Source organism: Felis catus, chromosome B1 (assembly GCF_018350175.1).
Source record: "Felis catus isolate Fca126 chromosome B1, F.catus_Fca126_mat1.0, whole genome shotgun sequence".
Classification (NCBI taxonomy): domain Eukaryota; kingdom Metazoa; phylum Chordata; class Mammalia; order Carnivora; family Felidae; genus Felis; species Felis catus.
Window position 1 is genome coordinate 194565871 of NC_058371.1, and position 19620 is coordinate 194585490.

Here is a 19620-nt window from a genome sequence, read left to right on the forward strand (position 1 = left end):
GACCCACTAGGGAGATAGGGGACTTAGAAGCTGCTTGAGCCCCTCACAGTTAGAGGCACCCCCTCTGAGATTCCACAGGTTCATCCAGTGCCTCACCAGCAAGTTACTGCTCAAACCAGAAGCCTCCCTTAATTCTTCACTGGACCTGCACCCCTGTATTTTCTGAATCAGCAAAAGACTTTGTGTTTAAGGATCTTAGAGCACTGTGGCAGGACAGAGAGAACACTGTTTGTTTTTTGTTTTTGTTCTTAATTCTATTAATTTCTTTTGAGAGAGTGAGGGGGTAAGGAGGGGCAGAGGGAGCAGAGGGAGAGAGAGAGAATCCCAAGTAGGCTCCACATTGTCAGCAGTGCGAGCCCCATGCGGGGCTTGAACCCACAAAGCATGAGATCGTGACCAGAGCAGAAATCAAGAGACAGATGCTTAACCTACTGAGCTACTCAGGTGCCCCAAGAACACTGTTTTTTTTTTTTAACCCATATGACCCTATTTTTGATATCTTGTAGTGCCAAATGTCTGCTCTGTGACCTTGGAAATATATTTATACATGTGAGCCCATATTGATTTTATCAGTAAAGAGAAGGTACTATTGGGGCACTGGGTGTCTCAGTCAGGTAGGTGGTTGAGCATTCAACTCTTGATTTCGGCTCAGTTTATGACCCCAGGGTCATGGCATTGAACCCTGCATCATGCTCCGTGCTGAGCATGGAGCTGCCTCATATCCTCTCTCTCTCCCTCTGCCCCTCTCCCCTACTCATGTTCTCTCTGTTGCTAAAATAAAACAATTTAAAAAAATTAAAGAGAAGGTATTATCCACTGTGGGATTGTTGTGACAACTAGCCAAAACTCTTTGTAAATGGCTGCTTAATTATTATAGAGAGAGGGTCTAAATGATGACTCAGCAAGGTCTAAATTCAAAACCCCATTTCTACCACATAATCTCTAGGTAAGACTTTAGGACACTTTCTTACCCTTTAGATACTCAAGTGTCCTCTTTCTGAAAAATGACTTTCATCTTGTATATTGATTGTAAGAATTAGTGGAAATGCAGATAACATGCCTAGCACAGTTTCTGGTGTATGCCAGATACCCAAATATGACCGCTCCTCTTTTTATTTCTGTAGGATGTTGCCTTTTCTCTCCCACTATTTAGATGGTAAAGAGACAATAAAGGCTCCTTGAAGGCTGGAGGCATGCTTGCTCCTGGATATCTCCAGTCATGTACTGAATAAATAAAATGCAAAGGTATGCTAAATAATTAGTTCAACGACCCTGGGGTGTAGGAAGAATAAATCCATGGCTGGTTTCCTATAATATTTAGATAACGGTTAACATTCCCTGAGTGGCACAAACCAGGCCTTGTGCAAGCTGTTGCTTCTGTCACAGCCATGTAGACACAATGGTGTCATGAGGTCCAGAAGCGGGCAGTACCTGCCAGACTCAGGGTATTTGTGCATTTCCTTTGCCTGGGATATTTGTCCCATGAGTTTCCATCTGAATGTTTCCTTCTTGCCCTTTGAAAGATCCCCTCTTGCTGAAAGATCACTTCTTTGGGGAGTTTTTCCCAGCCCATGCTCTCAGAATTAGCATCTTCTCCAATGTGCTCTACCCCACTTGTTTGTTTCTGCCATATAACTTACCAACATTTAAATTATAGGAGAGTGTATTCTTGAGTTTTACTGCCCAGAATCTCCTTGGTTCAGGACAGTTTGAATTTAGCTTTTGAGAGACCATGAGCTTTTGGTGGAGCTGACTTCATCCCAGGACTCCAAGACAGGATTGCATGACTTAGAACAAAGCAATCATTGAACTTGACCCATCTGCTCATGGTGATGGGTTCAAGGATATCTCTCACTCTCAAATGAGAATAGTGTAGCCACATGAAACTCAATTCTGGGCCATAAAAAGTGATTGTAGAAGTAGCTTCCTCTTTCCTATGGACATATTAAGAAAGATGTACAAGCCAGAGCTAGAGTGGCCATTTAACAGTGAAGAAAGAGAGAGAGGAATGTATGTGTGTGTGTGTGTGTGTGTGTGTGTGTGTGTTCATGTGTTCTTTATGATTATCATTTAAATACCTGAGTCAATCTATACCTAAACTGGACCTACTGACAAGAGCCTTCAGTTACATACCCAATATACAACTGATGTTTGAACAATACAGGGGCTAGGGCACTGATTCCCTGTGTAGTTAATAAAAACATATATATAACTTTGACTTCCCCCAAACTTAACTAGTAATAGCCTTCTGTTGACTGAAAGCCTTACCATTATATGAACAGTCAATTAGCACATACTTTGTATGTTATGTGTATGATATACTATATTTTTACAATAAAATAAGCTAGAGAAAAAATGTTATTAAGAAAACCATAAAGAAGAGAAAATTCATTTATAATACTATGCTGTATTTATCAAAATTATCTGCATATAAGTGGATCCACAGAGTTTAAACTCAAATTGTTCAAGAGTCAACTACATTTCTTTTGCTTATCGGTTTTGAGCTGAGTTTTCTGTCATGTTACAAAAATCATCAAGATAGATGCACTTGTTTCGTGTCTGTCTTTAATATTAAATTAAAGCTTCAGAAGAGAAGGAATTCATTCTCTATCCTAGTTACATCACTCATACCTTGTATGGTGGTAGTTACAGAATAAGTTCTTAATAAGTATTTGTTGAGTGGGTAAATACGGTATAGTGCCAACTCCCAAAGGGCTCCAGGCTTCTCCAGATGTGGTCTCATTCAGACGTTTGTAGTGTTAAAAGGCCCGGAAACAGTTGTCTTTCATAATAGTGACAAGTGTGGAGCATTCAGAATACCAGCATTAGCTTGGAGATTTTTATAAAGAGTTTTGTACCTGGGGAAATCTAAAGGAAGGCTCCATGTTGAGGCAGTTTCAGAGCACCCAGGGTAGGACAGGAATGTTCAGCTTCACCAGAAGTCCTGCCTTTTTCCTGCTGCTAAAATCACTCTGGGACTGCTGACACTGAGTCAGAGAATCAGAATTTTCAAATCAAAATAAGCCCTAGGGATCCTTTAGAGCTTACTGTCCAGATACAGAAATGTATGCTCGTGTAGCTTAAGAATTGGTCATCTGTGGGGAGCCTGGGCGGCTCAGTCCTTTAAGTGTCTGACTCTTGATTTCTGTTCAGGTCATGATCTCACAGTCTGTGAGTTCGAGCCCCACGTAGGGCTCTACACTGACAGTGCAGAGCCTGGTTGGGATTCTCTCTCCCCCCTACTCTCCCTCTGTGCCCCTCCCCCACTCATCCCTCCCTCCCTCTCTCTTTCTCTCTCTCTCTCTCCCTCTCTGAAAATAAATAAATAAAGTTAAAAAAAAGAGAATTGGTCGTCCAACCCACACACTTCCCTCTACACCACAATTCTTTTTTTTTTCAATGTTTATTTTATTTTTTTTATTTTTGGGACAGAGAGAGACAGAGCATGAACGGGGGAAGGGCAGAGAGAGAGGGAGACACAGAATCGGAAACAGGCTCCAGGCTCTGAGCCATCAGCCCAGAGCCCGACGCGGGGCTCGCACTCACGGACCGGGAGATCGTGACCTGGCTGAAGTCGGACGCTTAACCGACTGCGCCACCCAGGCGCCCCAACACCACAATTCTTTATTGACCCTTCTCTTCTTTCACCCTCCTTTTCTTCCTCCTCCTCTTTCTTTCATTTAAATATTGTCACAGATGACTTTTTCTTTCTCTGCCCGCCACATCTATAATGTTGGCACTATACTTGTGCTGGCAAATATAACATGATGTTTGCCCTTAGCACCTCATAATCTATTAGAAGATGGAGAAAAGGCAGCAGTACGTGGTAATTATTAAAGGCTGTTGAAACCCCTTTGTAGGGCATCGTATCTGGTCTGCTGGCTGAGGTGGTTGGTCAATGGATGGTTACGGGAGACTATGAAAAGGCAAAGCATGGACTGAGTTCTGCATTTTGCCTCAGGTAGAAGTTACCAGAACATTAAGATTGGAGTTAAGGTGACTTTAAAATTAAACACATTAGGAGTCTGGCCTATCAGATGGGTAGTGTTGAGAGATGAGATTGTAGAAGTACATGGAAGTTGGGTGTGAATGCTCTTGCTGGTCATGCAGGGACCTCTAACCTTATCACAGGGACGGGGAGCCTTGGAGAGGTTCTGAGCGGGGAAGAGACATGGTGAAATGGCCATTAGACAGTGACTGCTATAACGGCCCAGAATGACGGGTGGCTAGGACAGGTGACAGGAAGCGTGTTAGGAGGCCGCGTGGGGAATCAGGGCGGGGGTGAGAGGCTGGTGAAGGCTGGCGAAGGTGTGACAACACAGACTGCTATGACAAGACACCCTGACAGTGATGCTTCACTAGCCTCCCTCCTCCCTCCTTCCCTCACCTTTAATGATTTCTGGATGTTCTGAAGTGGAACCTGGCAGATGGCATTTTAAGAAAAAATGACTTCACAGCCCCAGGTTCTGATCTGATTTATATATTTTCCTACCAGAAGGAGACGAGAATGCAGTACCTTCTGAGGTAATTAATGATTCAACATGGTGCCTTTGCAAAATGAAATTGAAGCGGCTGGGAGCCTCATTTGCAGCCATAAGAATTCAAAGGACACAAGAAGACTGATTTGTGATTGTTGCTTTTCCTCAATAAAAATTAAACTGATTACAAAGAGCTGACAATGAGACAATGTCTTGCGGAAGTAATGTTTCTGACATTTCGCTGAGTGTTTACCGCAAATATTCAAATTTATCATTCTTGACATTCTTTAGAAAAACAGAGATAAAATATTATTTTGGTCCTGCAATATTTGCTTGCATGCACATTTATATGCATGCATAATTGATGGAAAATTAAAAGATTTCTGAGCTCCCCTCATATTCATTTTTTTAAATTAAGGGCTTTGATGAGAGATCATGGAATTAAGCCCCTGGAGCTTGCACTTTGGATATAAAAAGCATTTAAAGAGTGATATCTATTTTCTGTAGAGAAAATGTGCCTGTCATTAAAACCCTGGGATTCTTTTGTGAGTTCAACTTTTGGAGAAAAATGATTAACATAAATAATAATAGATAACATGCGTATGGCCCTTAACAGCTTATAGATACGATCTTATTTAAGTATTTCGATGATCATTTTGATAATATTACTGTCCCATTTCACAGATGGGACGAGAATTCTTCCCCCTATTTGATATCAGGCAAGTCCCCAACCTCTTGAGCTTCAGTTTTCTTGTCTGTAGTTGGAGCTGATTGCCCTTGTGTCACGGGGCTACTGTCGGGATCACGGGATCCAAATAAAACACAACATGACCACTCGTTAGCAGTACTTGTTGATATTATCATTGCAACCACTCCATCTACAGAAGACCATATTTTATTTTTATTATTTTTATTTTTGAGAGAGAGAGAGAAAGAGCACAGGGTAAGGGACAGAGGTGAGAGAGAGAGAGAAGGAGAGAGAGAGAGAATCCTAGGTAGTCTCCCCACTGTCAGCATGGAGCCCAAGAGTCGGAAGCTTGACTGAATGGAGCCATCCAGACACCTCTACCAGTCATATTTTAATTCTGACTTTCTTATTTCTGTTTTAATAATCTTGGGATCATCCTAAATCAAATCATTCTATTGTTACATAGGCTCTTCCTTCACGATATGTTTTTGTTTTCCCTTTATTCCACTCTTTCTACCATTGGCACTGGACACATTTTCACAAGGTTTCTCTAATGCCACTTACCTGGTCACTCCACCAGCCTTTCCATTCATTTCATCCTCCACTATCACACTATGCGGACCTTCCAAAACATTAGCTTTGGTTATATTACTTTCCTGATGAATTGTTGTTGTCTACAAAATTAAGAACATATCCGATCCCTTCCACTCAAGGGCTCCTATCTCCAGTGACCTTCTAATTTATCCCTAAATGTTTTTGTGTTTTGTTTTTTTTTAATGAACGCTAAAACAAGAACAGCTTTCACTGATGTGATGTTTTGTAATTTATCAAGTGTTTGGGGGTGCTCATGACATTTGATATGAAAATGTCACACTCTTCTGTCATTGCCATTAGAGACATGTTTAATTGTATTACATTGGGAATATCATGGTGTTGTCTCACGGAAACATGCATTTTAGCTCATATTCTTGAAAAATGTGACTATTTCTAAATAGGTAGATTCATGTTAAAATGGCTACAATTAAAGAAAAAAAAAACCCTGACAGTTCCAAGTGTTGTGGAAGATGAGGAGATACTTGATTTCTCATACATTTCTGTTGAGAATGTAAAATGGTACAGTTATCCTGGAAAACAGTTTGGCAGTGTTTAACAAAGTGAAGAATGTATTTCTTAAATGACCTAACAATTCCATCTCTGAGTATGAAACATAAAGTAATGAAAAGTTTTGCACACAAACCTGGTCACAGATGTTCAGCTTCATTGGTAGCAGAAACAGCAGCTTCGTGTGTAATGGCCAAACCCTGGAAACAACCTAAATGTCCTTCAGAGGCTGAGAAGTTAAACTCAGGTACATCCATACAACAAAGTACTGCTCAGCAATGAAAAGGAGCAAATTATTGATTCATACAACAGCTCGGTGGCTCTTCAGCACAATAAACTGAGTAAAAAAAAAACAGCCAATTTAAAATGTTACATAGTGTATGTAATCAACATTCTCAACATCACAAAATTAGAGAACAAATGAATGGTTACCAGAGGGTATAGGGAAGGCATGACAATAAAGAAGTATTAGGGATTTCCTTTGTGATAACAGAATAGTCCTGTATCTTGATCGTGCTGGTGGTTTTACAAAACTATACAGGTTATGAAATGTCAGAACCATCCACACACACAGACACGAACACAGAGATGAGTGTATATGGAAGCTGGAAAATTCCGAATATGGCCTATGGTTTAGTTTGTATTATTAGGGAGTGAATGGTTACCATGGTAAATGAAGATGGTATGTATCACTGGAGGAAACGGAATGAAAAAGATACCGGAATGTTCTTTACTATTTTTGCATCCTTGATGTCAATCTAAAATAATTCCAAAACTTAAAAAAATATTTTAAAATGTGACAGAGGTAGTAAAAATATTTCCAAAACTGTAACAAAGACTAAAAAGCAAATTATGCAGAGAGAACTTAGATACAAAACCGTCTGACCAGCACAGGGGAGGGCTGCCATAATACCGTCTTCATTTTCATTAACAGCAACAGCCAGCATGTTAAAGAGAAGCAGGGCTTTTTAAATTTTATTTATTTATTTATTTTGGAGAACAACTCATATAGACTCAGTCATTAAAGTCTATATTTTGGGCATTTGCTTAAGTGTAGCCTAAGAGCTTTCTAAAGCAAGAAGTACTTGTCTCCACACAAAGAGTAGGGAGACATATTTAACCTGTGACCCAAAATAGAAACCAATCTGAAAAAAAAAGTCAGGTTGTTCTACTACAAAGGTAATTTGTGAGCTGATTGAGAAGTCCTAGTCTAGAAATTGTTTTCAAACTCTTGAAATGTTAGAGAGGGAAAAAAAAAATCACACTCACAGTATGACACAAAGCAAGTTGGTCCCATAGGCTCGATAAACTGAGCCTCTACTGGGGTGATAGATGTTACAGATTATTTTTTAAATCTTTTTTTTTTACAAAAAAGAAACCAGAAACTATCAGCACACACAATATCCTCTAGAATTTGTATTATGTAGCTTGGTACTGTAACCCATGTAGTAGCGGAGATTTCTTATTCCTAAGGATGAATTTAATCTCAATCAGTGGATCCTTTTGCAGTCATTCATTCATTCATTTATCCGCTCAATTTATTGCCCAATATTAGTTGCTTCTGTATTATGTGTCATGAACTATGCCAATAACTGGCAATACAACAATGAACAAGAAAGCAAGAGCTCATGAAGCCATTATATTACCCAATAGTTAAAACGATAATTGCAATTGTGACAAGTACAACACAAGAAATGGGCATGATGTTATAAAAACGTACAAGTATGCTGATTGATTCTGGAGTTAGTGATAGCTTCCTAAAACCAGTCTCTCCCACGGTATTTCCAATTGTTGTGGAAAGACAGCAGGGATCCAGTGGAGTAGAGATGTTTGGTCTCAAGGAAGTGTCTCAATCCCAGTCATGATCCAGGGCGAGAGGCGTCCTTGAAGAGGGGTATAAGAGCTGGAGGGTGGAGGCTGCTGATCTGGAATCACGGTGGATAATTTCACTCAGAAATATAGAGGGACAGGTTGCTAGGTTCTGTGAGATTTTTTAGAGTAGCAGTCTAATAACTTAGGTAGTCCTGAGTGATACTCAGTTCCCTGATGAGGAGACAGAACTGGGGAGCCAGCAGACTTGTAGTTGGAAACATAGCAGACATCAATGAACTGAGCAGAGAGTATGTACATAGTCCCAGGAGGCTGGTATCTGGTCTGGGAAACTGGCTGGAAGGAAAAGTGTCCTCCCTAAGGCTGAACTTGAAGCCTGTGGGTTAATACCAGCTAATACACATGCCCTTTTCAACTTAGAGTAATCCCTCAGCCTCCTGACTAATTTCTTCAACCTTTTCCTCCATCTATAGGCGGTATTTAATCCTAACTTGAAGCAGGAAAAGCTCAAACTGTGTGAGCTTTTTTTGGCCAGCTTTTGAAGATCAGTTTGATAACTGACCGACTGCTTCTTTATAGACCTTAAAGGTAAACTGGTTCTTCCAGTGTGATCTTGTTTGCCAAGGAATAAAAACAAGTTTCCCAGAGGTTATTAAGTGGCAACACTGTCGAGGACCCTTGAAAGTGACCTTTCTGACCAATTCTGAACCACCTTTACTCAGCAAACTGTACTCTGCTTGTCTACTCAGGATACCAACAACAGAGCTCCTTAATATGGTACCAAAAGAATCTTAATTTTTCCTTTACTAAATTTCTCACCATGTTTCTTCTGCAAAAGTGTGGATGTCTGGATGTCGTTGAGAACGCTGATATCCAAGAATTACCAAGATAAGGGTGCAGGTCAAACTCCTCCATCCCACCACGAATAAACAAAAATTCAAAGTCATGCAGAAAAAAGGAAAAGACAAGTGCCAAGAGTTTTAGTGGAGGAAGGCACTGCCAGGTGGGGTGAATAAGGAGCGTTTCAAAGTGGAGGTCTAAATAAATAAAGCATTAAAGACTTGGTAATGCAGAGGCCATGCAGTTACATTACTCAGAGTGCCTTGCAAAAGAACCTGCCACACAAAAGCAGCGTGGATCACCTCACCCTTGAGTCCATACAGCATCCACCTGAGGCCATGATTCCCAGCCAATGACTAATGGGGCTACTAGGGCAAGGCTATTTCTTCCCAGTGTGTGACCCCTCTAATGAACAACCTTTGCTCCCAGACTCCCCTTGACCTAGTTGAAATTTTCTTAGCATTGTAGTGTAGTCTGAGGATTCTTTATATCTCACCTTCTTTCCTTCCTTTTTCCCTTTTATGGGTGCAAGAGCCACAATCATAGTCTGGAGACTCTTCTCACTTCTACGCACACAGCAATTTATCCTTCACAGGTGTTCCTGCGGAGGGATTTATTTCCCCAATAAATTTCTTGTACTTCTAATCCTGTCTTGGTGTTCGCTTCATAAATGGCCTGATTCAGATAGGATTTTTGGATGATTGATTTGATTAATGGTTGGATTAATCAGCATGATCACAGCTCTGCTTAATTTGATGGACCTATCCACACCCAAGTCTCAGTCGTGTATGCCGCCTCCTTTGGTTTCTTAAGAATTGAAGCTGAGAAACATCTAGACCTGTAACAGCACTTCAGCTGGTCTGAAGGGTTAACATGCTTCAAGGTAACATACTTCTTGCCTGCCAACTTAAGGTCCTCGATCTCTAACAGCACTCATTAACTTTCTTGAGACTTGCAGAAATGAAGGACCAGACTGTCCCCGGGCCAACGAGGTCAGCAGGTCTGTTTGAAGGCCCCTTAGCTTTCTGATTAGCTCAGCAATCTCTTAGAGAAATCTTTTTCTTTTTCTTTTTAATTTTTTTTACGTTTATTTATTTTTGAGAGACACAGAGAGACAGAGCACAAGTGGGGGAGGGGCAGAGAGAGAATGAGACAGAATCTGAAGCAGGCTCCAGGCTCAGAGCTGTCAGCACAGAGCCTGATGCGGGTCTTGAACTCACAAATCGTGAGATCATGATCTGAGCCGAAGTCAAAGACCCAACTGACTGAGCCACCCAGGGGCCCCAGAGAAATATTTTTCTTTTTTAAGGACATGCAAATGACTTTACTGACCTCCCTTTGAGCATCAGTAGGCCTTGACCTCCTTTGCAGAAAGAACAGAGTACTGTTGCACAACCCTCCAGCTACCAAGGAATTAGACCTTTTTGCACAACACCCCACTGGACACCAAGGAACTACAATTTCTTGCACAACCTCCAAGCACCAAGATAACTCTGCAGCTGACTTCATTGATTCTGAACATAAGCAAGAAATGTCACAGACCACTACACTCCCTTAACTGATTAAATCAATTTAAAAAATCTCCGGATGAGGAGACACCTCAACTGACTCAGACACCTTAACTGACTCAGTCAGTTAAGCATCTGACTCTTGATTTCATGGTTGCTTAGTTCAAGCCCCATATCAGGCTCTGTGCTGATCGAGCTTCTCTCTCTGCCTCTCTCCTGCTCATGTGCCTTCTCTCTCTCTCTCTCTCTCTCTCTCTCTCTCTCTCTCTCTCAAGTAAATAAATTAAAACAAAAATTAATAAAAAATTACATAAAAATCTCTGGGTCAGGTGGAAACCTGGGCATTGGCCTTTGGACAAGAGTTTGCCTTCTCCCTAGGTGGCCGGCCTCTTGAATAAAGTTCATATTCCTTTGCAATCAAAACTCATCTCTTGAGTATTGGCCTTTTGAGCCATGGGCAGCCGAGGGTTTCAGTAACAGAACCTGCCAAGTGGAAAAGAGCAGCTAACACTGAAATCATCTCGTGTTCTGTCTGGGCAGTGGCCTTTGAGACCTCTGTCCTGCTTACCCTCGGATTTCCCTCAGACCCTCTCAACCCCAATCCCATCTAAGGAACAGAATCTGCCTCCATTCTCTATGGACAGTTACTGCCTTTATAAATTTTCAGAACTTTATCCCCTCAGGCTGGTTCTGTCTCAGGTGCTGGACCTCAGGAGTCATTATCTTGGCCTCTCCTCAACCTATTCATTCATTCAATAAATCCTACCGGAGGACTTATAAAAGTGACAGTCATTTAATGCAGTGAAGAGAGTAGACTGTGGAGCCCAAATGCCTATGTTAAGATCTCAGCCCCACTGTTTCAATCAATAGGACTTAAATTCCCCATGACTCAGTTTCCTTATCTATAAAAAGGAATAGTAAACTAGCTATCCTATGGAATGATAGTGAGAATATAAAATATAATACAAATAAACATTTAAAACAGAATCTGCTACACAGAAAGTATTCACAGGGTGCCTGGGTGGCTCAGTCAGTTAAGCGTTAGAATCTTGGTCTTGGCTCAGGTCACGATCTCAGGATTCGTGAGTTCAAGTCCCACTTCGGGCTCTGTGCTTATAGCACGGAGCCTTTTGGGGATTCTGTCTTTCCTTCTCTTTGCCCCTACCCCCATATTTCAAAATAAATAAATAAACTTTAAAAAAGAAAGTATTGGGGCGCCTGGCTGGCTCAGTCAGTTAAGTGGCCGACTTCGGCTCAGGTCATGGTCTCGCTGTCCGTGAGTTCGAGCCCTGCGTCGGGCTCTGTGCTGACAGCTCAGAGCCTGGAGCCTGTTTCAGATTCTGTGTCTCCCTCTCTCTGACCCTCCCCCGTTCATGCTCTGTCTCTCTCTGTCTCAAAAATAAATAAACATTAAAAAATTAATTAATTAATTAATTAAAAAAAAAAGGAAGGCAAATTTCTAAAAAAAAAAAAAAATTTAAGAATCAGAAAAGAGAGAAGGAAAGAGGGAATTCAGACAACAATAACTGAAGACCAGGACAGTATAGAGTGAAATAGAACAGTATGGAAAGTACAACCACAGGGGCGCCTGGGTGGCTCTGTCGGTTAAGCGGCCGACTTCAGCTCAGGTCATGATCTCGTGGTCCGTGAGTTCGAGCCCCGCATCGGGCTCTGTGCTGACAGCTCAGAGCCTGGAGCCTGCTTCAGATTCTGTGTCTCCCTCTCTCTGACCCTCCCCCATTCATGCTCTGTCTCTCTCTGTCTCAAAAATAAACGCTAAAGAAAACACACAAACATTTTAAAAAAAAGAAAGTATTTACAAAAAAAATGATTATTAGTCATTATTTCTATGTACCATAACCTGTGCCAAGATTTGAAGATACAATAGTTAATAAAAGAGACAGCCCATGTCCTCAAGGAACTTTCATTTTAGTGGAAGAGGCAAAAAAAAAAAAAAAAAAAAACCAAAAGTAAATTAAATACTTTTTAATTAAAAATTATAGGCTTTTTCACAGTGTTAAGTGCTGTAAAGGGAAGGGAAATCTAGGCTGGTATGGTGCTACACAACTGGGGGTGTCAGAGGCAGCCTCTCCTCTGGGGAAGAGCATACCAGGAGGAGACAAAAGCATGTGCAAAGACCCTGTGGCAGAAAGAAGCTCAGAGTCTTAGAAAATGGAAAGAAAAAGGTATCTTAACAAATATATGCATCCTAGAAATCTATGCTGGCACACATTCTAGACATACTCTAGGCTGGCTCCTCGGGGCCACCTGCACACTTTGGCCTGGTTCCCTGCAGAGGTTTAGTATTGTTAGAATCTGCCTGACCTTTTACATATAACAGCCACATCTTTACTCCCACATTACACACAGGTAGGCTTTGAAGACATTGCTCTAATTATTCCCTGCATATGATGTGCCTTGTCCCCGTTTGTCCCACAAGCTTGTCCCTTTGTTTCTCCAACTCATCACTCTGAGAAGCATCCAACTTGGAAGAGCGTAATGTCTGGATCCAACTCCCTAAGTCCCCACCATCACTTGACCTGGGGCTAACAGCTTTATCCACCTATGCTTCAGATTACTCATCTGTAAAATGGGGCTTAAAAATATTTTCCAATCCACGAGGCTATTGTAAGCATTCGATAGCTTAGCATAAATAAAATAGTCCTAAACCTGAAGCCTATAAATGTTAGCTATTATTATTAAAAATTTTTTTAACGTTTATTTATTTTTGAGAAAGAGAGAGAGCATGAACGGGGGAGGGTCAGAGAGAGAGGGAGACACAGAATCCGAAACAGGCTCCAGGCTCTGAGCTGTCAGCACAGAGCCCGACGCGGGGCTCGAACTCACGGACCGAGAGATCATGACATGAGCCGAAGTCGGATGCTTAACCGACCGACCGAGCCACCCAGGTGCCCCACTAGCTATTATTATTAACACCATCATTACTGTTTTATGGGCTCCCGCTCTTCCTTCGGGCTCTATCCTTGGGGACACTGTCAGTGATTCACTGGATCTTAGTGAGCCTCTCCTCCCTCTGCACTTCCCCAGCCTGGGTTTTGGGCCAGCCAGGAGAGGAAAATTCTGAGTGGCACTGGGAATGCCTAAGTGTTCACATGCACTCATCCAAACACACCCTCTACCTCTTTAACTCCTCAGCGCCACCTGAAATGGTGCATCTGTCTTCCCTGTATGTTCGATTTCTTGCTGTGTTGATATTCTTCCCTATGTTCCATCATAAATGATAATTCTAGGGAGAAGCAACTGACATTTTAAATAATCATGATCTTCAGCAAAATGGCACTAATTTTAATGCTTTCAACTGCTGCTCCTTTTCAAGGCACAAAGCAGCCAGACTTCCTTTTCACCGAAGAGATTGCTAACATGATGACATCCAAACCATCAGCTGCCTCCCACACGGATATTGACAGCTGGGGTGCTTTCAGTGTTCTCCACAGCTATCGCCCCTCTCCATTTGCCTCTCGTAAATGAGATTGAAATGGTAGCATTTCACTCCAGTTGAGACCAGGGGGTTCTGCAGATTGACAGATATAATTATCATGTTCGCTTCCCGGCATGTGGTATCTAAGTAATAGTCTCCATATTTATCCAGCGTTAATCAGGAGAGAGTCCAATCAGTTGGAGAGGGTGTTTTCAAACCAGGCTCTGCCTAGAGAACTCATCCAGTAATGATGGTTCTCATTTCTGATATGAGGCTGGAGTCTTGCCCCAGTTCTGTCTCTGAGCAACAATTAACACCCAAAGAGCCGGGGCCTTCGTGAGAGCAATGGGGTCGGTACAGAGGACCTGCAAAGAGGCCCGGCTCCATTCATCCTGAGGAGTTGGAGCTATGCAGGCACTTCCATCTCCAACGGAGAAATCGATGATTGATAAAAGCAAGAAAATAACATATGCAGTTTGGGAATTTAGTTAGTAAAAGCAGTAAGAAGGGTACATCAACACATTCCTTTGTTGTTGGTTTATTTGTTTACTTGTGGCAAAGGAATGGGGATCATGGTTTCGAGTGCTATGATGAACTTGAAAGATGATCTATCCTGCCCCCTTTCTTCCTTTTTATAATGAGAAAATGTCAGACCTTTTCCACTAGCCTTGGGTCATTTGGCTAGATAGGGGGAGCCCAGAATTGACATGGAGGGAGAAGCCAAGACATGAAGCAGTGTCATAAATGGCTGGTGCATTCGTCGCAGCTATTTTGATTTAGATCGTCCTTGACTTGAGATGGAGGCACCCTTCCAACATATGTGGTCTAACACCCATTCTCTGACACCCTGAGAAGGACAGTCCAATCTCTCCTTGGATGTCTTCCATGGTGTATGGCCATCCAAAAATCAGGAAGAGTCAGAGATGAAACAGGTAAGTGTCAAGGCTGGGCCAAGGAAGGAGCCCACCTGGGTGCTGCTCCTATTAATGGTAATGATCTTGGTGGTAGTAACAAGCAGTAGTGATTCTGGGAGGTGGGAAACAATCCACTATTGGACCATTGCTTATTCCAGGGCAGGTAACTTCCAAGGGCTTTACAAGAATTGTCTTATTTAAATTTCTCTATAATTCCATGAGTCAGGTGATTTGTTTTCTTCAGTTAAAAAATGAGGCCTAAAGTATTAAGAGAATTCTTCCAGGGTCACCAGGGTGGCTCAGTCGGTTAAGCGTCCAACTCTTGATATTGGCTTAGGTCATGATCTTATGGTTTGTGAGTTCAAGCCCTATGTGGGGCTCTGCACTGGCAGTGAGGATCTTGTTTGGGATTCTCTCTCTCTCTCTCTCTGCCCCTCACCTGCTCATTCTCTCTCTCTCTCTCTCTCTCTCTCTCTCTCTCTCTCTCTGCCTCTTTCTCTGTCTCTCTCTCTCTCTGTCTCTCTCTCTCTCTCTCTGTCTCTCTCTCTCTGCCTCTCTCAAAATAAATAAGTAAAACTTATTTTAAAGAAAGAATAGGGGGTCTGGATGGCTCAGTTGTTTAAGTGTCCAACTTTGGCTCATGTCATGATCTCAAAGTCCGTGGATTTGGGCCCCGTGTTGGGCTCTCTGTGCTGACAGCTCAGAGCCTGGAGCCTGCTTTGGATTCTGTGTCTCCCTAGCTCTCTGCCCCTCCCCCACTCTCTCTCTCTCTCTCTCTCTCTCTCTCTCTCTCTCTCTCTCTCTCTCTCTCAAAAGTAAACAAACGTTTAAAATTAAGAAAATTAAAAAAAGAAAGAAAAAGAAATTTCCTCTGGGTCTGGCAGTGGACAAATGACAGAACTTCAATTGTATAATTGAAGCTTTTTCTTAGCCACAATACCATGCTGTCTTTTGTGTACCACGTGTGCTCAGATCACTAGTTCAAGGAAAACGTGCAAGGGAGGGAGAGGGAGAGAACAAAGGGGAGTTTGGGCCTGGTGTTTCTTTAGGGAAAAAGTCCATAATAAACAGTGAAAGATAGCATGTGCTCAGGCAGAAATGAAAGCTCAACCCAAACAGAAGTTAAAAGTAGATAAACACAGCCAGCTAATTCTGATTCTCCAACTGCTGTGTGTCTTCTGGGGAGGTTCATCAAATGGCCCACTGCCTCCTTGTCTGTTTATTTTGTTTTGTTTGTAAGCTCACTGAGCAGAAACCAGTCTCTTCTCTGTGGCACACCCATAAAAGTTAAATAACACTTCTCTTAAAAAAACCCGGGGAGGGCTCATTCCATTTTCTTTAGAGACCTAGTCACCACTATCCTGCCTCTAGTGTGACCATCTTAAATAGGTTTTATTTTCCCAGTGGGTATGGTAAGTCTGCTCCAATTAGTTGGGATGTTTTCCTAAAAGAAGAAAGTGGGCAATCCCAACCACACCATATCTTTTAAGCTACCTGGAAAGGGAAGAGTGAATGTGGACATTCCTTTAAACAATAGTTCTTCATGTCCAGGCACTGTTCTAAGTAGCTTACCCGCTTTAACATATTGGCCACTCACAGCAATCTGCTGAAGCAGGTGTCATGATCACCCATGGTTTAGAGAGGAGGAAACTGTAGTGCAAGAGGGTATATGCTTAAACAAGGCCATGGTGCCTGTCTGCAGCAGAGGCAGGGCGCTCATTCATCTTGCTTTAGAAGCAGGTACAGGAACTACAAAGAGAATGCCATTTATGTGTAAAGGTGGACAAAGAAGTCCTCTCTGAGGAGGGAAAATCTGAACTGAGACATGAAGCATGTGGAGGGGCTGGGAAAAGAGCATTTTGATCAGAAAGAACAAGTACAAAGGCTCCAAATTAGAACTACCACTTTCAAAGAAGAGCAAAGATGTCATGATCGCTCCAGGAGGATATCTGAATAAACAGCAGAGCTGAAATCCCACTTTACACAGTGTGCTTTCAAGCCCCACCTAAACCGTGCTGCTAACTGACTCTTTAAAACCTATCAAGTGCTGCAGAGACCCTCAAGACATAGAACCACCCATTGATTTTGCATTTTGGAGATCTTAACAAGAGTAAATCCATGGCATAGTGGAAGAAACCACATAGGCAAGGTGGGAAGAGTAAGTAGGAGACTGGGAAGAATAGACAGCAAGTGTCAACATCTTTCCCAAAAAGTTTTGTTTTGTTTTGTTTTGTTTTTGAGAATGCTAGAGGAGAATGCGAGATCAAGAAGTTTTTTTAAAGAACAACAACAACAACAACAGATGTGTGAATGCTTGATAAGATTGATCCCAGAGAGAGGATGAGTCATGAAAAACAAAAACAAAAACAAAAATGTGTGAATGCTTGATAAGATTGATCCAAGAGAGAGAGGATGAGTCATGATACACAAGAGAGAAATTGATTATGTTCAGTAACATTGGTGCATGATTTGATTCTTAGCCTTTGGCTAAAAAGGATTTATGGACATCTAGGAACTATGAATGTGTGTTCCAACCTGTTTATCTTGTTCCCATACTGTGCTCATCCCTCACTCAGTGAAGCCAAGCATGATCAATATATAATATACATGTTGCTTTTATTGGCAGTGGTTTTATTTTTTTTTCCCCAAAGCTCATTGATTGATTCTCTCCTTTGTGATAATTAAATGTAATGATCAGCCAATTAACTTATTATCTCATTCTTTCAACAAATATGTTTGACCATCTTCAATATGCCCAATACTATAATAAAAGGAGTGATATAAAGATGGAGAATATAAACATGAGATGGCTGCTTCTAAAAAGATCTCACTCTTAAGGGATAAAATGCAATATGATACACCACACATAGCACTCCTTTGCCCAATCAGTGTAAGTTTTCTTTTCAATCTGTGGGATTGGAAAGAGACAGGTATGTAAATCAGTGAATCAGAATTTTAAGCATTTTTAGAGCTCTTTTCCTTTATCTGCTGTCCCTTTATTTTTATCTCTTCTTTTCTTGAAAAAAATATATATATATATACAGAAAGAGAGAGAGAGAGCAGGTAATGAGCTTTTACAAATAAATTAAAAAAACGGATTTCCCAATTAAAAACTGGGCAAATGACTTGTACAGACACTTCACACACACACACACACACACACACACACACACACACACACACAAGATATATAAATGACCAATGAACTTATAAAAAGGTATTCAGGATAATTAGCTATCAGGAAAATACAAATTGTAACTGCAAAGAGTTACCAATACACAGCCTGTGGAATAGCTCAAATTAGAGAGACTGATGAAAAATGTTGGTGAGGATATGGACCAGCTGGAATTCTCACACATTACCAAAAGGCGGGAGTGTAAAGTGCTACAAGCAATTTGGAACACTATTTGGCAACCGTACATATATCTACCTAAAATGCAGAAATCTTCACACCTAGTTATCTCCCCAAAATAAATAAAACGTTATCATCACACATTTTTCAAGAATGTTTACGGCAGCTTTATTCATGTTAGTCACAATTTAAATGTTCATCAAGACTTGATGACCAAGTTGCGGTACGGTAATACAAAGGAATACTATTTCTTAATGAAATGGAACAAACTGCTGATGTATATAAATAACATAGTGGATGAATCTCAAAAATATTATTCTGAGATAAAGAAGCCAAACGCAAAGTAGTACACACTGTATGATTCCACTTATATGAAGGCAAATCCAATCTATGGTGAAAGAAAGTAGGACAGTGTTGGCTGGAGCTCCTGGGTGGCTCAGTGGGTTAAGTGTCTGACTCCTGATTTAGGATCCGGTCATGATCTCATGATTCATGGGACTGAGCCCCGTGTTGGCTCTGCACTCGTAATGCCAAGCCTTTTGGGGACTCTCTCTCTCTCCCTTTCTCTGTTCTTTCTCTCCCCTCTCTCTCAAAAATAAATCAATGAACCTTAAAAAAATAGCAGTGTTTACCTTTGAGGTTAAGATTGACTAGAATGAGAACAAGGGAATCTTCTGCTGGAAATGGTCTGAATCTCAATTGAGGTGGTGTGACAGACGTGGTATAGTGCACAGAATTTCGAGAAAACCTCACGACCTTTGTCTTTGGTGTGGCTCCTATGATTTCCTTACACTATAGGACAAAGGAGAGATTATTTAGATGAACATAATATAATCACAAGAACCCTTCAAAAGCATAGAGTTTTCTCCATTTGGTAGCAGGATGAAAAATCAGAGATCTTCGAAACATGAGAAAGATTTTTTAATATCTTTTTAAATTATTATTTCTAAATTTATTTACTTATCTATTTTGAGTGTGTGTGTGTGTGTGTGTGTGTGTGTGTGTGATCGGGCTCATGTCACAAACTATGACATCATTACCTGAACTGAAATCAAGAGTCAGACCCTTAACCGACTGAGCCACCCAGTGCCCCGAAACAGGAGAAAGGTTTTAAGGCACCTTTGCTGATTTGAACATAAGTGAGGTCACATGACAGGAAATGCAGAGGGTCTCTAGAATTTGAGAGCTGACTGACAGCCAGCAAGAATTTGGGGATGTCAGACCTACCGCTGCAAAGATTGCACTCTACCGTCAACCTGAAGCGTTGGAAGTGGATTCTTCACCAGAGCCTTCCAGTTAGAGCCTGGTCAGCTGACAGTTTGATTTTGGCCTTGTGAGAGCCCAAGTAGAGAACCAGACTGACCCCACACACACATCTGACCAACTGTAAGACAAATAAATGAGATCTGTCTAAAACTGTTAACTTAGTGGTAATCTGTTATTAAGCAATAGAAAACTAACACACTTATG

General features: G+C 41.4%; 1 long non-coding RNA gene across 1 annotated transcript; it reads left to right on the top strand.

The window, feature by feature from the left end:
- Positions 1 to 686: 686 nt before the first annotated feature.
- Positions 687 to 5314, top strand: LOC123384714. The gene is made up of 2 exons (XR_006596170.1): positions 687 to 1245; positions 4496 to 5314. It is a non-coding gene; the product is annotated as an uncharacterized LOC123384714 (long non-coding RNA).
- Positions 5315 to 19620: the final 14306 nt, after the last annotated feature.